Source organism: Mesoplodon mirus, assembly GCF_964341445.2.
Source record: "Mesoplodon mirus genome assembly, chromosome: 20".
In the NCBI taxonomy this organism is placed as follows: domain Eukaryota; kingdom Metazoa; phylum Chordata; class Mammalia; order Artiodactyla; family Ziphiidae; genus Mesoplodon; species Mesoplodon mirus.
This window is the reverse complement of record NC_138996.1, coordinates 26,872,391-26,880,332: the sequence shown is the minus strand read 5'-3', so window position 1 is coordinate 26,880,332 and position 7,942 is coordinate 26,872,391.

Below are 7,942 nucleotides of genomic sequence, written 5' to 3'. Positions count from 1 at the left end.
CTTTGCTAACTGTATCCCATTAAACCAGTGCTCTCCAAGCCTATAAGCCTGCTTCTACAGGGGAAAATGGAAAAGCAGACTGGAAGTCCAATGACAACAGTTCTGCTTACGTCCTTTGTTCATTGTGAACAATGCCCAGCCCTCCTTCCTCACCACCCAGACACCCTAAAAAAGCTTTTTGAAAACAATTATGTTTTACGATTTTTTTTTCTGCAGCTTTCAGGACTCAAGCTCAACCGAGAACATAAGGCTAGCAGATGAGCACAGTTCTAAAGAAGTTATAATATTTGGGTTGAAATTCCCTACTCTGTTAATTATGGCCCTGAAGACTTCTTGTCATAATAGCAAAGTTTCACAACCCCTTGACATTAGCATGTTGATACTCAGGCCCTAGTGCAGCTGCCCGTGCATGAGGCCAACAGATGGGCATAGTGTTTAAAAAAAAAAGGCTGCGTTGCTAAGGTTCAAATTCTCTAATCCCGTCACCAAGGCTCTGAAAATTCGCTGCTTGAAAAGGAGGCTGGCTGCTTCCTCATCTGAAGAACCTGCTAGTCCTTTGGTACCCTTCCTGTCCCAGCCCAGTCCACACTTGGAGTTGCAGAGAGAAGGGTGTTAAGAAACCATGGCTAACTCAGCTAAAGTGTCATGAAAGATATTCCTGTGGTTGACTTATAATCATGATTCTAACCCTCACCTGGTGCTATTCTGGAAGAACACTTAGGAATAGGGATAAAGACAGCAAGGCGGAAAAACAAAAAATAATCATATTTTCATATTTTTTCTAGAACATGGCATTACATTCGCAAAAAATTTTTGCATATCAGTGAGGATCTATTTATAGTTGGTCAACAAACAAGCACTACAGACCCTTTTATTTACAACAGTCAATAAAAAAACTTCCCTGGCAATCCATGTGCAAATTTACTAAACTTAATGAATATCATAAAATATGGGCTGAAGAATATATGAATGGAATGTCTGCAACCTAAAGGAAGCTGAATTTAATCACCAGAGAAGCCACATCTTACGTTCAGTAACGTGGTATGTTGGAAAGAATATGCCTTTTTCAGACAGTCAGGCCTAAGCTCAGAGCTCATTTCCTGTACTTACCATCTATGCGACTTTAAGTAAATCACTCTACCTCTCGACTCCCAGTTTATTAACATGTAAAACTGAAGATATAGTAACCATCGACAGTTAGATCTCACTGAGGTTAGAAATTTGAGTTTAAGGTATTGTTGCTCATTAACTGGTACTTCTTCCTAGTGCAGATTCAATCCATTCATCAAAGGTTCACCCTCTGTCTTTCAAAGGCCCTACTCTCTGCCCTTAGGCCTTGCCAGGCCTCTTGTTCCACATCTTCTTTTTTGTGGGACGGAATCAGAAGCGGCAGTCATCTTCTGGTTCTGGATCATCCCTGATTCTGTAGGTTGGGGTATGCTCTTCTTCACTACATGGGTGTTTTTAGATGTGTATCATTTATTTTTATTTTCTGCTTTGAAGGAAGTAACATACAAATACCTATAACTTGAATTCACCTATTTACATGTAAATCAATTTCCTTCTCCAACACACTGATACTAAATTTTTATAGGGATGAAAAATTTTTATAGATGATGAAAGTCTGAAGCTATTAGAAACCAAAGGTATTCTTGGGATTAGTACCAGAATATTGATTGAATATTGCATGGATGTTAATTGGGTCTCTAAAATGTATTGACAAAAGAACTTCCTCATGACACATATACTAATGTTGGACAATCTGCCACGCAGTTCCAACATTTGTGGGTGGCTAAATGCCGTTTGATTTAGTTAATGAGGAATTTAGTACAGTGAAGGGGGGAAAAAGACATCTAGGTAAATCCTTTGCTCTTATGAACTGATTCTAGAAGAACAAGCTGCAGCAAGCCCTGCCTGTCCTTTCCAAGCCTGGGTTTATACTCCACCAGGGCAGAGAGAATCACTTCCTATTAGTCACCCACACAGCAGGGCTGTGGAATTGGCTCATGGGACTTTGTTGAAGGAAACGTGTTCAGAAGCCCTTATTTCTGTTGACCCTTGTGGACTGATTACCGCAAATCTGCCCTCTGGACACAGCTGCCCTCTCCCTGAGGAAGTAATGGAACTGATTGATGCCTCTTCTGCCCATTTCATCCCTAGAGAACTGACGACCAAAGAAGACTCTCTATATTATACAAAGCCTTAATTTAATCCTGGTTTTATACCTCAGCACCTGTTCACTCCTGTCCAGGTCTAATGTTTGAACACCTTGGAAGATTACAAACTTGTCTGTGGGCCCCTAGCCTTTACTATGATTTTTTTTTTTTTTTTTTTTTTTTTGGCTGTGCTGAACGGCATGCAGGATCTTAGTTCCCTGATCAGGGATGGAACCCTTGCCCCCTGCAGTGGAAGCACAGGGTCTTAACCACTGGACCTCCAGGGAAGTTCCTTACTATGATTTTTTATTCACCCATTACCCCCTCACTATTACCACTCCATCACCCCTTAAGCTCAGCGTGTCAGTTCTCTGCTGCTATTAAATTGTGGTTCCTAGAAACACTCTGAACTCAGCAATGTATAATTTAACTTCAATTTTAAAGTCAAAGGGAATCAGAGGTACTCAAGTATCATTCATGAAGCCTGATTATGAAATGGAAGGTTCGCCCATATGCTGGTATGGAAAAGTTATTTTGTATTTGGGTGTTGGGAAAGAGTGGGTGGGAAAATGGGATCCCCTGACTAATGAAATGACTGAATATAGATTTAGTAACATTGGACTATGTGCTTTGATGAATGGAGTTATTTTGGGAGGATAGTGCAATTGAGTATAGAATTTAGGCATGATTTTCTCGGAAAATTCAGAATGAATGGTGAGTGAATGGAATGTGATATGCCCAGCTCTGTCCTGTCAAAAAGACCACAAGTTATGTAAATTCCTTCTTCCTCAAATTTACATCTGTTTTCTTTCTCCCCATCTTTCGTTCTTCTCTACAACTTCCTTTATCTGCTTTGGCCACACACTCATTCAGAACTAAAAACAACACCAGCCCTGAAATAGAGAAAAGTTTGTTTTGATTCCGACACAGTGACCTCTGTATGTGCTACATTTATTCAATCATATATTGTGTGTTACGAAAGTTTTCCTCTGAGATCTCCACATGAAATCGATTGTAAACATATCAAGTATTCTGTTTAAGTGCCTTCCCCTTGGGTGTGCCCATGCCATACAGGACCTCATCAGTTTCAGCAAGTGCCAAAGATACATAAAGATTTGTTCTCCTAATTGTCCTTTCATGGGTTGAGGCCATGACAGCAGCAGCAACAATATTAACCAAATAATCACTATCATTGGCTGAATGCTTCCCAGGTGCCAGGCACTGTTCTAAGCACTGTTTATGAATGAACCCAGGTAATCTGCGTGACATTTACTCGGCATGACAATCCTACTGGGAAGGTAATAATTGTTTACTCATAAGGGATGTGCACGAGGCCTGTGTTAATCTTAAACTTGCCTAAGGTGCCAGATTACGTGCTGTGCCTTTGGTGGAATCCAAGAACAGTTCCCTGGCAACCAAGTGCCAATGTCAGTCCCTTTAGGGATCCCTACCAACGTGTGACCCAGGGGTCCAAGGCCAACATAGATTTGCAAGAAAGTTAATTTAATCCTATTCATGGGCACTGAACACATTTTTTTCTCTTATTAAGAACAACGGATTAAAGTAACTAAATCAGAGAAGTTAAATCAAATCCAAAAGTCTCATAAAATAAATACCAAACATGACCTCCTGAAGGCCAAATATATCATAATTAGTACTAAATGAATGCCTGCAGCCTATTTCTGAAGTGTGCTTTGTTTTAGTATCCACTGTAATTGGATCCAATTCAGTATTTCACTTGACTTTTTTTTTAAGGGAATTGATGTGCTGAGGTCTTGTTCTAATGACTACTTTCACTTAGCTTTTTGCCATGAAAACCAAGCCATTGAACAAAGTATTTAGTAAAGAGCGTGAACTGCAGATTTTATCCTATACTGGCCTGAGTCCACGACCTTACACACTCATACACTGCACTGCTGCTGTCCAAATCATGAGTTTTAAGCTTGGAAAATCTGGTCTCCACTTGCACAGTTTTGCTCAGTAGGAGGATTCCGCTTTGGTTAGTGACGGTTTAAGTAACTGCCTCAGAGGAGTGAGTAGTTGCGGGTGGAATTCAGAATTATGGGTTGAAGCGAGGAGGAATTTGTTCAAGACTTGAAAGCTTTGAAGCTGAAGATTTGGTTTGCTCTCATCATGGCAGAAGAATGAAATTCTCCTTAGCAAAAACGTATATTGAGGAAGAACATAATTTAGGTTGATTTTTACCACCAGCCTCACCTTCTACCTATACGAAATTCCTTTGAAGTCTGCAAAGTAAGAGAGTGGAGGAACACTGGCCAATCGTGAGTCATTACTTAATTATTCATGAGGTGTATGGTGTATGTCAAAGAAAGGGATTAAAAATGTTTGATGTGTGCTGCCTGAGAGAGGAATGTTATCCCGGGGTATATGCACCGTCAGGTAGAGAATTTAAAGCATGTAGCAGTCAGATGTTCCAGGCCAGGAAAACCAAAGGAGATAAGTTTTGTCTCTTATGACTGAGCAGTGCTTTGAGACAGACATTTGCACATCTTTAACTAACAGAGGACTACCAAATGCTGCATGAAACCTAAAGATCACAAAGGGTCACTAACATGTGCCCTTTCTGAATACTCCCTGACATTTGGAACATTTGCCAAAGTGTGGCTTCTACTTATAGGTGAAATTGAAGTTCACTGTTTAAGTTCAGGACATTATAGATAGAACAGAGACTACAATACTTTTTGTTGTTGTTGTTGCGGTACGCAGGCCTCTCACCGCTGGGGCCCCTCCCGTTGCGGAGCACGGGCTCCGGACGCACAGGCTCAGCGGCCATGGCTCACGGGCCCAGTCGCTCCGCGGCACACGGGATCCTCCCGGACCGGGGCACGAACCCGTGTCCCCTGCATCGGCAGGCGGACTCCCAACCACTGCGCCACCAGGGAAGCCCTAGACTACAATACTTTAAGGGAATAAGAATATGGTACAAAATGCTACATGTCCGCCGGGACATTGACTATCAGATTAGTGGTCAGGTTGCCCCTGCCCAGTGCCTCAGGGTAGGGGCCCTCTCAGAGAGACATGGGAGCAGCCCCCCTGGAGCCCAGGGAACAAGGCGCCTCATTCCAAGCTGCCTCAGTGTCATTATGGGGGTGACACTGCCACTCCAGTGGGCCCAGAGAGTAAAGCATGGAACCAAAGAGGATTATTCTTTTTTTTTTTTTGCGGTACGCGGGCCTCTCACTACCGTGGCCCCTCCCGTTGCGGAGCACAGGCTCCGGACGCGCAGGCTCAGCGGCCATAAGCTCATGGGCCCAGCCGCTCCGCGGCATGTGGGATCTTCCCAGACCGGAACACGAACCCGTGTCCCCTGCATCGGCAGGCGGACTCTCAACCACTGCGCCACCAGGGAAGCCCCAAAGAGGATTATTCTTGAGCCTTAAGAGGTAATGGAATTTGCTAAGTTTTGGATTTACTTGGGTTCTGTCACCGTTTGTTCCTTTTTCCCCCTTTGGGAATGGGAATGTCTATCCTATGCCCAGCCCATCATTGTATTTTTGGAAGCACATCTGGTTTTACAGGTTCACAGCTGGAGAGGAATTTTGCCTCAGGATCAGTCATATTTCAGGTTTCACCCATAGGTGCTTCAGATGATATTTAAATGAGATTGTGGACCTTAGACTTTAGAATTGATGCTGGTTAAGTTGAGGCTTTTGGGGTTGTTGGGATAGAATACATGTATTTTGCATATGAGAAAGATATGAATTTAGGGGGTCAGGAGCTGAATGCTGTTAACTGAATTATGGCCACCCCACCATTCATGTGTAAAACCCTAACCCCCAATGTGAAGCTGTTTGGAGATGGAGCCTTTGGAAGGTAATTAGGTTTAGATGAGGTCATGAGGGTGGGGCCTTCATGATGGGATTAGTGCCCTTATAAGAAGAGACACCAGAGAACCTCCTTCCTCTTGCGCTCTCTTCCCACCTTGTGAGGACACAATGAGAAGGTGGCCATCTGCAAGCCAGAAAAGGGATCCTCGGCAGGACCTGAATCTGCCAGCACTTTGATTTTGGACTTCTCAGCCTCCAGAACCATAAGAAATAAATGTCTGTTGTTTAAGCCTTTCAGTCTACAGTATTTTGTTATGGAAGCCCAAGCTGGCTAAGACAGCAAGCTTCCTAGCTTTGGGCCTGGAAGAAATGGGATAGTATCTGGATTTTAATCATTATAATTATAATAGTAATGACCAACAGTAATTGGGTGCTTACTATATTCCAAGTGGGAGTGTAGCAATGGGAAAGTCTATAGACCTAAACTTGGTGGAGCTTTCCTATAAGGCATCCAGGAGATGCAGAAATAGTGTGGACTCCTTTGGCTATCTCTAGGAAGTGAGATGTCTGACTGTGATTTCAACTGCTTCACAAATTTTCATATGGTGGTTACAGATTGTAATGCATTTCCAAAGAAAAGAAAAAAGTTTTGAAATCCAAAATAATTACATGTTGACTGAATCACTAATCTTGATGAAAATTTCATTTAAACTAGGTGATTTCCATTTCAGGTATGGTAAAAATGAAGTACTGTCTCTGCAGACTTGTGAATAATAATCTCCTGAGTACCAATAATCTGACAGCAATGGGCTGAACAAAATAAGCATTTTGATCTCTAATCAGAGAAATAAAAACCTGTGAGAGGGCTTCCCTGGTGGCGCAGTGGTTGAGAGCCCGCCTGCCGATGCAGGAGACACGGGTTCGTGCCCCGGTCTGGGAAGATCCCACGTGCCGCGGAGTGGCTGGGCCCGTGAGCCATGGCTGCTGAGCCTGCACGTCAAGAGCCTGTGCTCTGCAACGGGAGAGGCCACAACAGTGAGAGGCCCGCGTACCGCAAAAAAAAAAAAAAAAAAAAAAAAACCTGTGAGAAGGAGAATGGAAAGAAATTGTAGGACTCACATTTCCAGAGAATATAACTGTTCAGGAGAAAAAAAAAAAAAAAAGCCGAAAGATAATGACTACAAATCAATGTGTGTCTGGAAGGTTTAGAATTGTTTTTGAATCATAATCTTTAGTTTTCTATCTGAATGAGAGGTCTTTTTAAAGCAAACAATGGAAAAAAAGTTTGAAAATTTTCAACCTGGGCAGAGGGGGAGGATCCTCCATTTAGTTGTAATGTTTTCAAACGGGCTACATGTATTCTCCAAATAAAGCAGAAGGAGAAAAGGTGATGCTAGAAAAAGATAAATCAACATTGAGATCTGTAATTATTATGAAATATGACCCTCCCTTAAAACTTTGCAGAAAAATATAAGGAATAACCACTTCTAAATGATTTATGCTTTCCTAATATGCTCTGATTTCCCATTTCTGCTTTCAGAAAGTCTGATTTTGCAATCTGTTTACTTGTATTTACTGAATTATGGAATAATAAACAATATCATTATTGCACCCGTGACTTAGACAATATCAGTTCTCCTTTGACTGCTGTGGCGCACGTCAAGATTTTTAAGAAAGGCTCAATGGCTAAAGCTGTAAGTGCCCAATGTCTTCTTATTACCCAGTATTCCAGCCATCCTGAGTGTGCCGAGCTGCCAGAACAGGTGGATTCCCCAGGGCTTCTCAGCAGTGGTTAGTGGTAGTTGCTGCATCCGAAAACTTTGTGAATGCAGGGGCTGCAAAGATGAGCTCGGGTTGCCAGTGTTTATGTGTGGTCTGTGCTCCGTTCCATGCCATCACGTGTTAAGTCAAAAGGAATAGCCATTTTCCCCTCTCTTGTAAGCTTTTTTTTTTCCTTTTAGAAAGAGAAAATATTTTTGAGCTTTCATGTAGCTGGTG